At 35.9% G+C, this 19,819-nt stretch overlaps 1 non-coding gene across 1 annotated transcript; it reads right to left on the reverse strand.

Annotated features, from left to right (window-relative positions):
- Positions 1-12,092: 12,092 nt before the first annotated feature.
- Positions 12,093-12,218, reverse strand: LOC122745152. Its single transcript, XR_006355429.1, has one exon. It is a non-coding gene; the product is annotated as a U6atac minor spliceosomal RNA (small nuclear RNA).
- Between the last annotated feature and the right edge of the window lie 7,601 nt (positions 12,219-19,819).

The following is a 19,819-nucleotide window of genomic DNA, read 5'->3' on the forward strand; positions in this document are numbered from 1 at the left end:
TGATCCAATGACTCTGACCTCAGTCTTCCTCAAACAAGATTTTCCAACTATTAATTCTGGGTACTTTCTTTTTTCCCCATGCACATGAATTTTTAATAACTGTAAAAGAAAAACATACAAAGAAGCAAGAAACAAAAAAACCAAACAACCCCCCCCCCCAAAAAAAAGGTCCCACATAAAACACTGCATTGACAATGTTCCTTTTGCATTGCACGCACATGAGAAGGGGCCAAGTCGACAGGAACAGGACGCCAACACCAAAGAATGGGGGGAGCCTGCCAATGCTCATTTCTGCCTAATTTCCATGGGTTTAGCCATTTTTTTTTGCTGTTGCTTCCCAAGCTATATTGATTTGGGTTTTTTTGCACCTAATGCATTAACCTCCTGTTAATGGTCACAGTCACCATGGTGGTTAGAATGGGTTCAAGCATAGAATTCTGGTAAAATCTTATTTCTTATGTAAATAAATAGTATAATTTTAGGATGCCAAGCTGCCTTCTATCTACTGGAAAATTGCTTTCAAACTGTACTGTTGATAGGTATTTGGGGTTTCAGAGGGGGAGAGTCACAAGTCAGTCTTGAATGTATGTGACATTTTAAGTCAATCTGATTGATAAGTGGGAGGAAAAGGCACAAGGAAATTTCGACAAAGTGCAATCTAAGGATGAGTTCAAACAAACAGACAGACGGAAAACAGCCCCAAACAAAACAATGATAATAATGCTGAGTTTTGTTCTGGTGCAGGGGTGGGAGGTCTCAGTGGATCTCTGCCTACTTTCACTAGCTGTTCCTCATGCTTGGAATTCTCTCCCTCATCCTCTTAAATTCTTGTTTTCCATGGTTCCTTCAGTTCCCAGCTAGAATCCCATATTATCTGAGAAATCCAACTTAATGCCTTATTTTTGGTCTTTTTAGTATTTTATTTCATTTTTTCCAATTATATTTAAAGAAAGTTTGCAACATTCATTTTTTAATATTTTGAGTCTTAAATTTTTCTCCTCCCCTCGTGAAGCCAGCAAGCAATCTGATGTTATACATTGTATAACATATGTACCTGATTGTACAATCATGTTAAACATATTTCCACATTAGTCATGTTGTGAGAGAAGAGTCAGAATATAAGGGAAGAAAAATGAGAATGAAGAAACAACAACAAAAATAAAGTAAAAATAGTATGCTTCAATCTGCATTAGACTCCATAGTTCTTCTTCTGGATGTGGATAGCATTTTCCATCATGAGTCTATTGGTATAGTCTTAGATCATTTTATTGCTGAGAAGAATCAAGTCTATCAGAGTTGATCCTCACACAGTGTTGTTGTTAGTATATACAATGTTCTTTTGCTTCTGCTCATTTTACTCAGCATTACTTCATGTATATTTTTCCAGTTTTTTCTGGAATATACATGCTCATCATTTCTTACTGGACAATAGTATTCCATTAACATTCATATACCACAACTTGTTTAGCAGTTCTCCAACTGATGGGCATCCCCTCACTTTCCAATTATTTGCCAATACAAAAAGAGCTGCTGTAAATATTTTTGTACATGTTTGTCCTTTTCCCTTTTTTATGAACTCTTTGGGATATAGATCCTAGTAGTGGTATTGATGGGTCAAAGGGTTTACACAGTTTTATATCCTTTTGAGCATGGTTCCAAACTACTCTCCAGAATGGTTGGATCAATTCTCACCTCCACCAACAATGCATCAGTGTTCTAATTTTCCTACATCTTCTCCAACATTTATTATTTTCCTTTTTTGTCATATTAGCCAATTAGATAGGTGTGAGGTGGTACTTCAAAGTAGTTTTGATTTTCATTTCTCTAATCAGTAGTGATTGAGAACTTTTTTTTTCATATGGCTGTAGATAGCTTTAATTTCTTCATGTAAAAACTGTCTATTCATATCTTTTGACCATTTCTTAAATGGATAATGACTCATTTCATTCCATATTTCTATTGATTATCTCAAATTATATATATACAGCTTGCTTGTACTTAATTGTTTGCATGTCATGTCATCTTTCTCTCACATTAGAAAGAACTCATTGAGAGCAATGACTGTCTTCTGCCTTGTTTCACATCACCACTGCTTAGTACTGCTTAATACCCTGGCACAGAATGAATGTTTATTGTTTGTTACCTAATCTCTCTCAATCTCTCTCTGTCTCTCTCTTTCTCTGTCTGTTTGTCTGTCTCTCTGTCTCTCTCTCTCTGAATTGGACATAAAAGCAATAAGAATTCCTGGAAGAGCCAAAAATTATTTTCAAAGGCAAATAAGATTGCTAGAAGAAAAATTTGTTAAATAAATTAAAACAAAGGCAGAAAATTATGAAGACAATTAACATATTGTTTAAAAAAAGAAAATGAAGGAAGAGTGAGGTAAAATATATATACATGTATATGTACATTTATATGTATATATGCATGTGGGTATGCACATACATACACATACATACATACTCAACTGTTAAAAGAAATCTATCTTACCTAACAACAAAGTAGGAAGGAAAAGAAAGGAAAAGTTATAAAAAGAAGGGCAAATAAAAGAAGACATTCATAAGAAGCAAAATAGGTTTTAGAGGGACAGGATAAAGAGAGGGAAAAATAAACAGAAGAAAATATGACAAAGGGATATGCAGAGTTAGTAATCATAACTGTGAATGAGACTGGGATAAACTCGCTCATAAAACAGAAGTCAATAACAGAATGGATTAGAAACCAGAATCTAACTTTTTAAAAAAAATTTATTTATAAGAAACACTCTTGATACAGAGAGACACACACAGAGTTAAAATAAAGGGTTGGAACAGAATCTATTATATGTCAACTTAAATTTAAAAAAAAGGCAGGAATATCAATCATGATCTCAGACAAAGCAAAAGTAAAAATAGAACTAATTAAAATGGAAAAGCAGAGAAAATGCATCTTGCTAAAAAGGAATCATTGACAATGAAGTAATATAAATATTAAACATGCATACACCAAATGGCATCGCATCCAAATTCTTAACTAAAAAGTTAAATGAATTACAAGAGGAAATAAACAATAAAACTACACTAGTGGAGAAACATCAACTTTCCCCTCTCAGAGCTAGATAAGAAATAAGGGGGCAGCTAGGTGGCACAGTGGATAGAGCACCAGCCCTGGAGTCAGGAGTACCTGAGTTCAAATCCAACCTCAGACACTTAACACTTATTAGCTGTATGACCCTGGGCAAGTCACTTAACCCCAATTGCCTCACTAAAAACAAAAACAAAAACAAAACAAAACAAAAAACATATAATAAATAAGAAAGAAGCCAAAGAGTTGAATAAAATCTTAGAAAAGTTAGATATAAAAAACTTCTGGAGAAAACTGAATGGAAATAGAAAGGAGTATACCATTTTTTTCTCAGCTGTACATGGCATCTTCAAAAAAAATTGGACATGTATCAGAGCACAAAAACCTCATAATCAAATGCAGACAAGCAGAATTATTAAGTTCATTTTTGGACAATAATGCAATAAAAATTCTATTCAATAAAAAACCATGAAAGCAAAGATCAATAATTGATTGAAAACTAAATCTTCTAATTTTAAAGAATGAGTGGGTCAAAGAACAAACCATAAAAATAATCAGTTTCTCTAAAGAGAATGAAAACAATGAGAAAATATAACAAAATTTATGAGATGCATCCAAATTAGTACTTAAGGGGAAAAGTATATCTTTAAATATGTACATCAATAAAATAGAGGAAGATAAATCAATGAGTTGGGTATATTACAAAAAAAAACTGGAAAAAAATTAAAAATCATTAAAGTTAAATCCACATAAATCATCAGCAATAACAATAAAGTCCAAAAGCAAGAGATCAAAAGCAAAATGCAATGTAAAATCACTGCAGACAACAGAAAATACTTGGGACTCTACCAGCCAAACAAACCTATGGATTATATGAACACATACTTTTCACAGAATTCAAGTTAAATCTAAACAATTAGGGAAATATTAGTTGCTCAGGGGTACATGGAGCCAATATTATAAAAATGACAGCTCTGCCTATCAAATTTACTTATTCAGTGTCATACCAATTAAAGTATCAAAGAATAATCTTAACAAAAGTCAAGAATATCAAGGAAATAAAATTTTAAAACATATGAAGTAAGGTAGCCTACCAGTTCCAGATTTCAAAATATATTACAAAGAGGTAAACATCAAAACAATCTGGTACTAAGAAATAGAGTGTGGGATCATAGGGATAGATAAAATACACAATACACAGTGGTAAATGTCCATATTAGTTTACTTTTGATAAACAAAAAAATCCAAGTTTTGTGGGTAAGAACGCACCATTTGACAAAAATTACTGGGAAAACTCAAAATCAGTTTGGCAGATACTAGGTTTAGACTAACATCTCACACCATATTCCAAGTTATGGTCAAAATGGATGAATGATTTAACTATTAAAGGGGATACCATAAATAAATTAGGGAAGCATGGAAAAATATATCATTCACATCTATTGATAAGGGAAAAGATTATGGCCAAACAAGAAATAGAGGAGATTATGGGAAGTAAAATAGATAATTTGATTATATGCAATTAAAGGGTTTTTAATATAATAAACACTTTTATTTATAGTTTTGGGTTCCAATTTTTATCCCTCCTTCCCTCCCTATCCTCCCCCCTCCCTGAGGTGGCAATTAACCAGACATAGGTTATACATGCATGGTTATGTGAAACATTACCATATTTGTTATTTTGTACAAGAAAACTTGATTAAAAGAAAAAACAATGAAAAGAAAGTGGAAAATAGCATGCTTCACTCTATTCCATCAATCAGTTCTTTCTTTGGAAGTAAATCATATGTTTCATCAATAGTAATCAATGAAAGAAATACAAAAAAGGTAGTCTAGCAGTGCCAGATCTCAAACTGTATTATAAAGTGGTAATTATCAAAACACTATGGTACTGGCTAAGAAAGTGAGTGGAATAGAAAGAAATTACACTATAGTAAGTGACTAGAGTAATCTAGTGTATGATGAACCCAAAGATCCAAGCTTATGGAACAAAAACTCATTATTTGACAAAAACTGCTGGGAAAACTAGAAAACAGTATGGCAGAAACTAGGTATAGACCAACATCTCACACCATATACTAAAATAAAGTCAAAATTGGTACATGATTTATATATAAAGGATGATACCATAAGCAAATAAAGAGAATATGGAATTGTTTTTCTGTTAGATTTATGGGCAGAGGACAAATTTAGTACCAAAGAAGATATAGAGAGTAAAACAAAATGTAAAGTAGATCATTCTGATTATATAAAATTAAAAAGCACTTGGACAAACAAAACTAATGTAACCAAGATTACAAGGGAAGCAGAAAATTGGGAAAGAATTTTTTAAACAAATGTCTCTGTTAAAGGGCTTTTCTACAAACAAAACTAATGAAACCAAAATTAGAAGAAAAACAGGAAACCGAGGGAAATGCAAAAAGTTTCTCTGATAAAGGTCTTATTTCTCAAAAATGTATACAACTGAGCCAATTTTATAAAAATAGGAGCCATTCTCCAATTGATAAATGGTTAAAGTATATGAGCAGGCAGTTTTCAGAAGATAAAATCTAAAGCTATCAATAGTCACATAAAAAATGCTCTAAATCACTACCAGTTAAAGAATTGCAAATTACGGCAACTCAGATACTACCTTATACCTATCAAATTAACTAATATGTCAGAAAAGCAAAATGACAAATAATGGAAGGGATATGGAAAAGTTGGGACACAAATACACTGCTCATGGAGTTGAGAACTAGTCCAACCATTATGGAAAACATTTTGGAACTACTGCCAAAGAGCTATAAAACATTGCGTACCCTTTGATCCAGCAATACCACTACCAGGTCTCTATCCCAAAGAGATCAAAGAAAAGGGGAAAGTATCTATTTATACATAAATATTTTCAGCAGTTCTTTTTGTGGTGGCAAAGAATTATAAATTTAGGAAATACTCATCAATTGGTGAATGGCTGAACAAGTTGTGATATATGGTTTTGATGAAATATGATTGTTTTATAAGAAATGATGAGCCAGGGACAGCTAGGTGATGCAGTGGATAGAACACTGGCCCTGGCGTCAGGAGGACCTGAGTTCAAATCCAGCCTCAGACACTTGACATTTACTAGCTATGTGACCCTGGGAAAGTCACTTAACCCCCATTGCCCCGCAAAAAAAAAAATAGAAATGATGAGCCAGATGGTTTCAGAAAAATGTGGGAAGACATATATGAACCCACACAAATGGAAATGAGAACTAGGAGAACATTGTACTTAGTAACAGCAATACTGTAAGGGTATTCAGCTGTGAAAGACTTAGCTACTCTGATCAAGACCATGATCCAAGATAATTCCAAAGACCCCATGATGAAAAATGCTATTCTCCAGAGAACTAATGACGTCTGAATACCAATTGAAGCATAATGTGTTTTTTACTTTATTTCTTTTATTTTTTGTCTGTTTTCTTTTGTAAAATGTCTAATACAGAAATATGTTTTGCATAACTTCACATGTATAATTGATTGTAAATTGCTTGCCTTCTCAAGGAAGGAATGATTTTGTTATAATGAGTGTGAAAAAATTTACATGTAATTGAGAAATATTTAATGAAATAAATAAAAAAGATTATAGGTATTTAGCATTGCAATTCCTATATAATTTACAAAATGTTTATGGCTCCATGTCATGCCTGGATGATTATGGACAACAGTTTGTCTGTAATGATGCTCCATTCTGGTGTGGTTTAATTTTTGAATTCTTTAGGATATGTTGATTTTCTGGGTTACAATTCAGGCTACTGATTGGTAAATCCCATTTTATTAGGAGCTCCAGACATGTTTACTTCATATCTGGCTGCATGCACTCTCTCCACTTCTCCTTTTTCTTGTCACCACCCCCTCCCTACATGCTTTTTAGGCCCCCTTTATACATAGTATTATTCTTATTTCTTTATGAGATATTGGAGCAAAGACACAATCATGTTTGCATTTGTATTTCTAATGCTTATCACAATGCTTAGCAAGTTCTTAATAATAAATGTTCTTACATTCTCTCTTCTATTCTTCTTTTCTTTTCTCGCTCCCACCCTCCCTCCTCTTTCTGTATCTCTCTGTCCCTGTCTCTCTCTGTCTCTCTGTCTCTCTGTCTCTCTCTCTCAGAACCCATCTCCATGCAGATGCATTGGCTATCTTTCTTCTTTAGAATGAATTCCATACAACCAGCTCCTTAATCTCTTTAAAGCTTAGCGCCTGCACTGTCTTCTACATGAGACTTTTACTGATCTTCTAGCTGTTAATTTCTTTTATACCAAATTATTTTTTAATTTATATTGCACACATTTCTTTACACATATATGTATATTCTGGACAAGGAATAACCTAGTCCAGTCCAGTGATTCAGACTCAAGGATTAAAGTGCAATGAGGCACTTTTAGACCTTAACATGCAATAAAAATAACTTTACTAATCACAAGAAATTAAAAGAATATGACTTCAAAAGTTGAAAAAGATATAAATTGCTACTCTCCTCCACTTCCATAATTACCATGGCAACCAGCCACATTAGGTCAGGAAAGCATTCCCTTGAGGCAATAGGAGCCCAGATAAAAATGCTAACTCCAATAAATTCCCCTAAGATTGAGCCTTTTTATGCTTCAGGCATCAAGGAATCCAAATAACTTCCCTGCCTCCCTAAGAAAAGACCAAGACATCAAATGTCCCTACAGCCAGTCCCTGAAAAAGAAAGGAAGAGCTAAAACAAAAGAGAAAGGAAGAGAAACCTCATTCTGGGGCTAGTTAAAGTAGGAGTCTGGGCATACTCCCACCATAAGCTATGTAATGCACCAACTGAGCCCCTCCACTCTGCCCTATTCACTTCCCCAGACCTCCACCTATATCTTTCATCCCTACTGTGGTCATTGAACAAAGCAGTAGCAAAGCAGGTGTGGCAACAGCAGTAGAAAATTACAATTGTTCAAGCTATAATACTCACATTTTCCCCTAAGAATATGTGAACTGCTTGAGGGCAAATACTGTTCCATATTTGTCTCTCTTTTCCTAAGGTCTAGAAAGGTGTCTGCTAAATATTAGGAACTTTATGAACACATGTTGACTGAATGAATGTCATAGCAGCATGAAACTATTTTCTACATTTCAACTCACCTTTTCCCCCTGAACCTATCCCACACCCCATCTTTTCTATGTTTTGTGAATCTTTCACTCTTATAACCTTCTTTAACCTATATATCCAAGTAGCTAGCAAGTCTTATCTTTTCTAAATCTATAATATCTCTTTTATCTGGCTCCTTCTCTCCATGCTCATTTGACTACCCTAATTCAAGCCATCATTTCTTCTTATTCAACTACTGTGATAGCTTCTTAATTGATCTTCCTTTTTCTTGTCCATTCCTTCTCCATTCTACCTTCCAATGCTACTTGTTATGTTTCTAACAAATCATTGGGATTATGACATTCTATGCCACTCTGCCTCACTTAAACCCAATTTATGCACAAATCAAAAAACATCACAGACCATTTTATCATTTTTACCTATCTCAAAGTCCTGTAGCAATAGGCAAGTGATGAAGCAGCAGGTGCAGATACACTGAGAGTTATAGTCACAACCCTGCACACAGGAAGCCCAAACCAAAAGGTTATCTTCTCACTGGAAGCAGCAGTGGGATTCAGCAACCACCTGGGTGTCTGAGCAGCCTTTTAAGAACCACATTGATTATCTCCTGGTGTGAGGAAGGGGCTAGAAAAAAGTGCCCTAAAAATTGTCTGTTTCCCCAATGCTGGCCTGTTTACCACAGAAGAAAGGGATATCACCTTGTGTTCAAAACACACACACACACACACACACACACACACACACACATGCATACAAAATGTACAAACACTTCTGAAAAGAGAATTCCACTTACCATTGGTACATGAAATATATGCACACTTAAAGACAACATAAAATCTAGTAGACCTGAAGGACAAATCGCTTTGCAAGAGAACTCAGCAGGTATTGCATCCAAATAGCAGCTTTGAGTGGAACATGGCTGGCAAATGCAGGCCACCTTACCTAAGTCAGAGCTGAATACATGTTTGTTTCTTTGTTTGTTTGGCTTTTGTTGTTGTTTTGAGTTTTTGTTTTTTGTTTGTTTTTGTTTTTGTTTTCCTGGAGTGGCTATAGTGAAGGGGAGTGCTACAAATCTGGTCTTGGTTTTGCAATCAAAACTAATCTAGTCGAGGACTCTAGGTGGCACAGTGGATAAAGCACTGGCCCTGGATTCAGAAGGACCTGAGTTCAAATCCAACCTCAGACAGTTGACACTTACTAGCTGTGTGACCCTGGGCAAGTCACTTTAATCCTCATTGCCCCACCAAAAAAAAAGAAAGGAAGAAGAAAACTAATCTAGTCAACTACCTTGCATGCCTACCAAAAGGAAGTGAATAACAGGCTCATGACAAAGATATTGCTACTCGCAGGAAAGTGCCACACCACCATCATCTGGGGTATGCTCCCACCATGACAAATTCTGATGAGGTAAAAAAAATTATGAAGACCTGGAGACCTTCATAATCAATGTTCCAAAAGAGGACAAGCTTGTAATTCTGGATGACTTTAATACTAGACTAGGCACAGACTACCAGACATGGCATAGAGTCCAAAGGAACAACGGATTTGGAAACAGCAGCAGAAATGGTCACTTACTGCTGAAGACTTGTTTGTTGCTATCTCTGTCTTTCATTTACCTAAATGCAATAAAACTTCATATATGCACCCTCATAGAAAACATTCACATTTAGTAATCTATGTCATTGTAAGGAGAAATGAAAGACAAGGTATGAGAGTGATGAAGACAATGTATGACATAGAGTGCTAGACTGATCATAGATTTATCTTCTCCAAGCTAAATATTTGTATTCAACAAAAGCAGAGGCCCCAAGGCAAGATATCAAAAGACTTTACTGTCAACAGGTTAGGGCACTTCTCTGAGCAAGAACACTGTGCTGCTAACTTGAAGGAAATTTGAGCCAATATGTGGTTGGCAATGGGGGAGCAGAAAACAAATGGGCAGCTTTCAAAGATTTGGTGTACAGCACTGCATTTACTTATTTGGATCAGAACACTAGGAAACATCAAGACTAGTTTGATGAAAATGATGGGGAAATTTAGAAGCTGCTACACAATATAGTTATTTGTCTCTAAGAAAGCAACATTTAACTTCATCAGAAGCAAAGTACAAGTGAAGTTTAGAGAGATTCAGGATTTTTGGCTCAGTAAGAAGGCATATTAAATTCAGTTTTATGCTGATAGTAACAATCCAAAACCCTTTTATGATGTCCTAAAGGCTATTAATAGGTGAAAGACATATGGTGCATCTCAACTACTCAGTGCTGATGGAGCCAAATTGATAAGTGATAAGGACATGATCCTGGAGAGATGGGCTGAACTCTTCCATTTAGGGTTCTCAACAAACCATCGTCATTCAGGTTCTAAGTACTCCACAGTGCCTGCTTCAGTCACCTTCATGGCCACTGGAACAAATGTTTTTTCTCATACATCCATTCCACTAGGGGAAGTCTTCACATGCTTGGAGTGGACACTCCCCCCAACTCACCAAAGAATTTGAGACCCCTCAGTTACCCTCAATCTGATTTACCCATGTGCTGAAACTGTTTGCAAGAGTGTGACTGCTGCTCACACTATAGCTTCTGGGAGCAACAGATAAGAGTTAAGTGGATCAAGTAGACACCAAAGATAGGAAGCAGCCTGAAAAGGGCTTGGCAGCCCTCACACCAGAGGTGCTAGTCTTCCCTGAAAACATCCTACATCCTAATACAGGAGTATTATATGATTAGGACCTGTGATTCTATTGGCATAGGGAACTCCCAATTGAAAAAAATTTCCTTTATCAATATAGGTATTCATTTGTTGATTTTTTTTTAGTTTCTGAGTTACTTTATTTTGACAGTCACCACATAAACATGTTGAAGAAGAGCCAAGCCTGGGTTTCTTCACAGTGGCGACTCTAGTGGCTATGATAGCCAGTTAGGAATAATTCAAGCTATTCTTCCTCCTCTTAACAAATAATCAGCAATTCATTAGATTGTAAACTCTCCTAACTTTCTTTCCAATGATATTATTTACCAAATTCCATGCCTCCCTGTATCCTCCACCTTCATTTAATTACCTAAGAACACATAGAAACCAATACTTCAGAAAAAATTATTTAGACAAACAAGTTTCTTTTAAAACCTTTGGTGAAAAAGAAATCAAAGCAAACTTTTAAGAGGAAAAGATTGGGGATATGAGAATAAAAGCAAGGAAGGTTTGGGAAAAAAGAATCTATACAGTTCTATTTTCAGAAACAGGAATTCTCAGAACAGAAACTTTATTCGGTTTTCAGAAACCTTCGGTAAGTCGTTTCCTTAAAGTCACATTCTTAGTCTTAGAAGTAGCATCAACCCAGCATACAGGGCTGAATGGGCAATCATAGCAGATGCCTGGGCTGTTTTTGTCTGTCCTTCATTTTCAAAGAGAACCAAGGACGTCATGGGTGATATCTTGACTTGCATGTGAATTGTATTTAAGTGAGAGTTGTGCAAAGTCACCAGACTCACTCTCTCTTCCTGAGTCATCAATGTCCTGTGGCAAGACCAAAGTCAGGAAGTCTGGGATACAATGGATGACCTTGGCCTCTTTGAAATCTGAACAAGCTCTAAGTGCTCCACAATGCTTACTTCTGCAATCTTCATGACCATTGGAACAAAATTGTTCTTAGCCACACATTCCACTGAGGGATGTCTTCACGTTCTTGAGGTAGAAATCCCTATAACTTACCAATGGGCTTGAGGCCTATTGGTTAACCTCAACTTCATTTCATCTGTCTATCAAGATTGTTTACTGAGGTGTGGTCACTGTATATGCTGCAGCTTCTTGGAGTCACTGGTGAGAGCTGGATGAAAGTAGACACCAAATGGATGAGCAGCCCCGACGAAGTCTCAGCAAGTCCTCACACAAGAGGTATTAGTCCTCCATAAAAATCCCATATACCACAAACATGGTTAGATGTCAAAGAGTAGGTGGCAATACCTTAACTGTATATACATTGTAAATGCCACTAGGACCTCTTCTATCATTTTCAAAAGGAGTGCTAACCTTCTCTCTTTTCATATAGCACAAGTGCCTGGGTAGCCATGGGCTGTAGAACCCTACAAAAGTGACTGTAGCTCTCTCCAAAGCCCAGCACACCCCTGTCTATCTTTCTAACACAGTAGCCTACTTCTAGGCTTCTTTCCCCCCTTCTCTTTAGGAAATGGGAGAAAGCAAAATTCTCTTCTAACTCAAGCAGCTAAGCATTAGGGAATTTTTATTCATCAGCATATGGTTACACTTTATTATACATCCTGGTAAACTGGTTTAGGTACCAAACCCTTTTGCATCTAAATCCAGGATAACCAAATATGGTGAGCTCTATCCTGAATGAATTTATAATGTGGCGATTACAATACATTCCTTTCCCTTTTTTTAGGACTGTTATTTATTTAGGTTTAAAGTGGAATTCTTAGATTATCTAGTCCCCTGTATTTTATAACTTAGATTCAAACAGAAGTTCTTTCAATTACTACCTATACTGACTTTGGGCAATTTAGTTAACTTTTCTGGATCTTAGTTTCCTCAATTGTAAAAAAAAAAAAAAAAAAAAAGTGGGGATGTGGGTATCAGATGCTATCTAACCTCTTTTGCCTCTTAACCCTGTGTTTCTTAGATGCAGATAATAACCATACAATATACAAAAGTAGTCTATGAGACCTAAGGGGAGTACATTACCCGCAAGTGTGTTCAGTCAAAGTTTACTGCAAGAAGTAGCATTTATATTGATTTTAAAGCCAAATATAGTTCTTGAACAGGAAAAGGAAGGAGGAAGAACATTATAGTTCTAGGCTATATCATGAGTAAAGGGAATAAGGCAATGTATTTTTCCCAGTGGCAAAAAAAAAAAAAAAGATCAGCTTGGCTTGGAGGCAGGGTACATGGAGGGAAAGGGAAGAGTGCCTTTCCTTCATGTATTTATACAAAAGTGATTTTGACTTAGAGAAACTTTAGCAGCCACTTTTCATAACAAGTATTTGGTTTTTATGATTAGTGAAGGCAGAGAAACCACAGTTCTTGGGTTTTGTTTTGTTTTAAAGATGCAATGTTATTAACTTTTTATATTCCTGCTCTGGGGGAAAATCAGCTTACTTGGAGAATTTATATTCATTCTTAAAAGTGGCTGTAAGGCTTTTAATTCTATTACACATAGTCAATGATAGGTATGGATAGAGCACAGGATTTGGATTCAAAAAGACCAGTGTTTGGATTCTTCCCTAGATGCTATTAGCTACAGGTCCCTGAGGCATCTTTGGCCTCAGTTGCTTCATATTTAAACTGGATGCAAAATATCATCTACCTCACTGGTTTATTGTGAGGACTGAATTGAATAAGAGATAGAGATATAGATGATATATAGACAAATTATATATATGTGTGTGTGTGTATGTGTGTATACATTTATGTACATATGTATGTATGTGTGTATATATAGATACATATATGCATACATACTTTGCAAATATCAAAGGATTATATGTCACCTGTGCAACCAGCACATTATAGCCCATTTGTATGGCTCACTGTTCATTGGTGGCAATTGATTATTTAATTCTCTACAACTACTTGAGGAACAGATTTAGCAACAGTTTGAGAGACAGTAAGAGTCTTCTGGCTTCCAGCTTGGAAAAAGAAGACACAAGGCTCCAGACTCTCTTCAGGTCCTTGATAGGTGATAAAGACTCTGGGAAGAAACCAACATGTTGAGAAGATGGCATTTTATTCATATACCTATCTCCAGCTTACTACACTAAAGATTTTGGGAAATTTCTTCTTGAACGGGGTCTGGGACTCTTCCTCTCTCTCTTAGTTGAGCTGAGATTTTTTTTTGTTCCCAGTGGAAGAGTTAATTATTTTTGTGTATTATCTGGTATATATACTCATCAGAATAACTTCCCTTATTTGTTTCCTGATAGCTTGGATAAATGTTTATTTGCTCTTTATTACATGTTTTCATTGTGGAAGTAGTATTTTGTGAGAAGGAAGTCAAGCTTTGGCTTTATAGTTTGGGTCATCCCTTCCACATTAAGAGATAGAAATCAGAAGCTCAGCTTGAATCTAAAATTTATTTTCCCTAGACTAACAATATTTGACATAGCAGAGAGATATAATTCTAGTCCCTCTGTGAGAAGAGTAGACTGGCCAACCTTTGGCACTAACTTTTTGTTCTGCCCCTGACACAAATAAAACCTCCCTTGGACTAGGTTAGAGAAGGGAGACTCCTAGAAATAGTCTTTCCTCCTTGCATGTGTACACACATAATCTACATGGGCAAAAACACTGCATATACCTTATACCTATTACTATTATAACAAAATAACAATTCCCACTACTTTAGTTCTGACTTCTGACTTCTGTCACACTATAACAGTGATATCACATTGCTCCTTTGTACAGTATCATATTGTATTAAGTATATTCATTAATAATTAATTCATTTTTAAAAATCAGTATTTGCCAACTCTTTGGAAAATGTCCAGTAAATCACTACAGACAATGCTTTCCATCAATTCACATTACACAAATTCAACTTTAAATGAAAAATCCTGAAATTTCCATTCTAACAAAACACCTATAATAATTTGAATATATAGTCCTATGCTCTCTCTTTCCTTCTCTCTCTCTCTCTCTCTCTCTCTCTCTCTCTCTCTCTCTCTCTCTCTCTCTCTCTCGTTCTGCCTCTCTGTTCCTCTGTCTCCTGCCTCTCTGTTCTGCATACTCTGGCCTCCCACCCTACCTCAACCAAAACAACACTTAAATAAACAATTGTCTCCTCCAAATGAAAGCAAAACATGCTGGATTGGGGGCTTGGCTTGAGACCTCCAGTGCAGAAAAAGGAAATCACTGGCCCCACTGATCCGTTGTTTGACCGGTCCTCTCCTATCCAGGTCTGTGTATGGCCCCCATGTGTCATTACATATTCATGTGTATTATTGTCTGGTCTCTGCTTGAAGATCTCCAAGGAGGTAGAACCCACTACCTCTTGAGGTAGCCCATTTCCCTTTAGGATAGCTCTAATTGTTAGGAAGGTATTTTTTTTCTTTATATCAAACTTAAATTTGTTTATTGTAACTTCCATCCATTACTCCTTGTTTTGTCTTCATGGGCAAAACAGAAAATGTCTTATATCTCCTTTGTATCAGTCCTTCAGATATTTGAAGACAGATGTTGTGTCTCCCTTATTCTTCTTCAGGCTAAACATTCCCAGTTATTTCAACTATTCCTCATAGGACATGGTCTCAAGGCCCTTCAGCTTCATAGTTATCTTCTTCTCTGTCTTATTAATGTCCTTTCTTAAACCATGATGCCCACCACTGAACACAATATTCCAGATGAGGTCTGATAAGGGCAGAATACATAGGGACTCTTACCTTCCCATTCCTCTAAATTATGCCTCTCAAAGAAGCCTTGGAACATATTTGATTCTTTTGGCTGTCACGTCACACTAGTGATATATTAAACTTAATGGAAAAATATTTCTTCAGATCTTCCTTCTAACCATGCCTTACACATCTTATACTTGTATAGTTCATTTGTTGAACTAAAGTGTAAGACTTCAACTCAATTTAATCTTTATTAGATTGAGCCTAATATGTTAATCTGTCAAAGTGCTTTGGAATACTTACTGTTATCCATTTTGTTAGCTATCCCGGCCAGATTTCTGTTTTTGATTTAAAGATCAGCCCATCAATGAGTTGAATATCTGGCATCTGAGGGCCATACTAGCTAAGTTCGGAGAGACAGGGTTGGCATTTACCAGTTTCACAGATGATACAAAGCAAGGAGGGATAAAAAAAACCCACACATGACAAAATTAGGATCCCAAATGTTCTCAGTAGGTTAGAATGCTGGGCCAATTTTAATAAGCTCTAATGCAATAAGAATAAATGTAAACTCCTTCACTCAAGTTCAAAAACTAAATTTTAGTAATATGTAATGGGGGAACAAGATAATAGTTTATATGAAAAAGTTGTAGGTATCTAATTGGATTATAAACACAATTGAAGGTTCATAACCTTGGTCTTAATCTTGACTCCTAACTATCCCTCATGTACCATATCTAATCATCAGCCAAATCATTCTATTTATACCTCCTTTACAACATCTCACACAGCTACCACCTTAGCTCAGGCCCTCAGCACCTCTCAACTAGATTACTGCAACAGACTCTTAATTGGACTCCCTACATTAAGGCTTACAACACCACCACAGTCTAACCTACCTATTGTTGCCATGTCATTTGTCAATTTATTCAACTCCAGTCACTCCCTATTGCATCTAAGGTAAAATCTAAATTCATCTATTTGCCTTTTAAGGCCTTCAATCTTGTTTTCTTAAAGGTTTCAATCCATTTTTGTAGCATATGTATTTATGTATGTGTATATATGTATGTTTATGTATCTATATGTATATGTATACATATGTGTATATACGTGTGAGTATATATATATATATATATATATATATATATATATATTTATAAAAGTTTTCTCCTTTCCATATTTTGTGATCTGACCAAATTTCCTTCCCTCTATTTCTCACATACATCTGTCCATTTCCTGTTTTCCCGCCTTCACACTGTCCTTCTCCCTTATCTAGAAGTCACTCCCTCCAAACCTCTATGGCACAGAATCTTTCTTATTTGAAGACACAGTTTAAGCATGACCTTCTCCATGAAACCTTGCCTAATCCATCCAACTGCTCCTGCCCTTTCTTCTTTTTTTTCACCTTGTCATAACAGATTCTCTTTAATTCTAGCACCCAAAGCTCCACAAGGGTATACAATTTACTTTCACAACTGTATGGGGCTGTTGTACACATTCCGTAGAGTGGCAATTGTGCAATACCACCACTTAGCATCTCAAAATCAGGAAGCATACTGTTGAATTGTTTAAACACAATCAACAAAAATTAAGAAAAAAAAATCAGAAGCCATCCACAGTTAAACAGTGAGTTAGTTAAGAGTTGTACAGTTTAATACTTCATAGTAAGGGCTACCAAAAGTGATTTTGAAATCCACCTCCTGGGAGTTGTACCTCTGACAGTGTCTTGGCCAGGGATGTATTTGGCCAAAAGATCCCAGAAAAAAAAAAGAGAAGTTTTACCACAGTTGCTGCAGCTTCCACATTTGTTTTGGAGTGTCAGAAGTGAAGTGTAAAAATTAAATACTCATCTTTACATATATACACAAGTTATGCTGTGAAAGCATATTGCTATGCCCTCTCTTCTAAACCACATTATATTTAATTTCTTTGTATTTATGAAGAGAATAAATACAAAATGCACTAATTCTCTGCCCAGAAAAATTAAAATATGCATTTCCCTTTGACCTGGGTTTTTAATTAGCAGAGCAATAACCAAAAGAAATCAAAGAAACAGGAAAAGGATCTCCATTTATTAAAATATTTACAATAGCTTTTTTCATGGTAGTCAGAATTGGAAAGTAAGGTAATGTCTTTCTATTGGGAAATAGCTGAAAAAATCTGATAAATTAAAATAATGGAATATTGTTGTTCCATAAGAAATAACAAAATGGGTGGTTTTGGAGGAAATCAGGGAAATCTTTATAAACTGATGCTGAACAAAATGAGCAGAATTAGGGTAACAATTCTAATAAAAGTATAGAGAGGGGCAGCTAGGTGGAGCAGTGGATAGAGCACCGGCCCTGGAGTCAGGAGTACCTGAGTTGAAATCCGGCCTCAGACACTTAACACTTACTAGCTGTGTGACTCTGGGCAAGTCACTTAACCCCAATTGCCTCACTAAAAAAAAAAAAAAAGTATAGAGAAAAAACCTTCAAAAGACCTTAGAATTCTGATCAATGTAATAATAAACTATGGCTTAATACCACTACTTGTTCTGTATCCCAAAAAGGTTATAAAAGAGGGAATAGGACCCATATGTGGAAAAAGATTGATAGCAGCTTTCTTTGTGGTGGCAAAGAATTGGAAATCAAGGGGATACCCAGCAATTGGGAAATGGCTGAATAAGTTGTGGTATATGAATGTAATGGAATACTATTATACTGTAAAAAATGATGAGCCGGGAAATTTCAGAAAGACCTGGAAAGACTTAAGTGGACTGATGCTGAGTGAAGTTAGGACCAGGAAATCATTGTACACAGTAACAGCAACGTTGTGCAATGATCAATTGTGACAGACTTAGATTTCCTCAGCAATACAATGATCCAAGACAATTCCAAAGGACTCAAGACTGAAAATGCTCTCCACATCCAAAAAAAAAACAAACTGTGGAATCTGAATGCAGAATGAACCATACCGTTTCTACTTTTTGTTTGTTTGTTTGTTTTTTGAGGATTTTCCCTTTTGTTCTAATTCTTTTTTCACAACATGACTAATACAGAAATATATTTAATGTTATTGTACATATATAACCTATATCAGATTGTTTTCTGTCTTGGGGAGTGGGGAGAGAGGGAGAAAAATTTAGAATTCAAAATCTTAAAAAACAAATGTTGAAAACTATCTTTACATGTAACTGGAAAATAAAACACTTTTAAGATAATAAAAAACAATAAAATATGGCTTCAAAAAATAAAGATGAGGGCAGCTAGTTGGCGCAGTGGATAAAGCGCTGGCCTTGGATTCAGGAGGACCTGAGTTCAAATCCAGGCTCAGACACTTGACACTTACTAGCTGTGTGACCCTGGGCAAGTCACTTAACCCTCATTGCCCCTAATTAATAAATAAATAAATAAATATGAAACATGCCACCTATCTCCTGAAAAGGGGGTGATAAATGCAGAGTGGGAGGGACAGATTCATTTAAAATATTTGTAACTTGAAAAAAATTTTAAAGTAATATGCTGTTTTATCTTTTTATCTCCACAATGCCTACCACAGTGTTATGTACTTCTTATATTGCATAATCTCTGACTCATATAACCTAGTATTGAGAAAGAGATCTGTGGCTTTGTTGCTTTCATTCATGCTTTTCCATTTTTGGTATAAGTAGAGTACAAACCACTGAGTCAAGAAGTCCAAGACTGAGTGTTGTAACCAGTCCAGCAAGGGAAGTTCTGAGTTGAAAGAGTCCAGGACTCTATCTCAATGGAGTTTGGGACTTGAACTTGGTTGGACCAATGCTGTGTAGGAACTGAGCCAAACTTTAAACCTAATCGCACTTCCCTCCTCAGAGACCAGGAAATGTAGAGTAGAATGAGGATTTATGTTCCCGAGGTATTGGGGGAAATGCTGGTATGTTTGTTTTTGTTAATAATCCCTTTGTAAAAGCTAATCTGATGCTAAGTATTAATATAGAAGTGGAGTGCTGGTTATTGGGCCCCTGAAATGGAGGAATATGATCAGCAAGAACTAAATCCAATGGCAGAAAAGAGAGATTCCCCAATCTCCATAGGGTACTAGAAAATAGTGTGTGGGAAATAAAATCTAACAGACCCAGCTCTCAAGCAAGTCAGTCTAGAATCAACCTATGTTACACATGACCCATCATTCACCAAATTCTTTATTCTTTCCTTCAAAATGTCTTGTTGCCCATTTTTCTCTCCATCATTATTACTACTACTGTTGTAATGATTCAGCTGTGAGAAAATGAGCTCCCTATTCCAGGCCATTAGTAACTTATCTTTCTACCTCCAGAATGCTTCCC

This window comes from Dromiciops gliroides, chromosome 2 (assembly GCF_019393635.1).
Source record: "Dromiciops gliroides isolate mDroGli1 chromosome 2, mDroGli1.pri, whole genome shotgun sequence".
Lineage (NCBI taxonomy): Eukaryota > Metazoa > Chordata > Mammalia > Microbiotheria > Microbiotheriidae > Dromiciops > Dromiciops gliroides.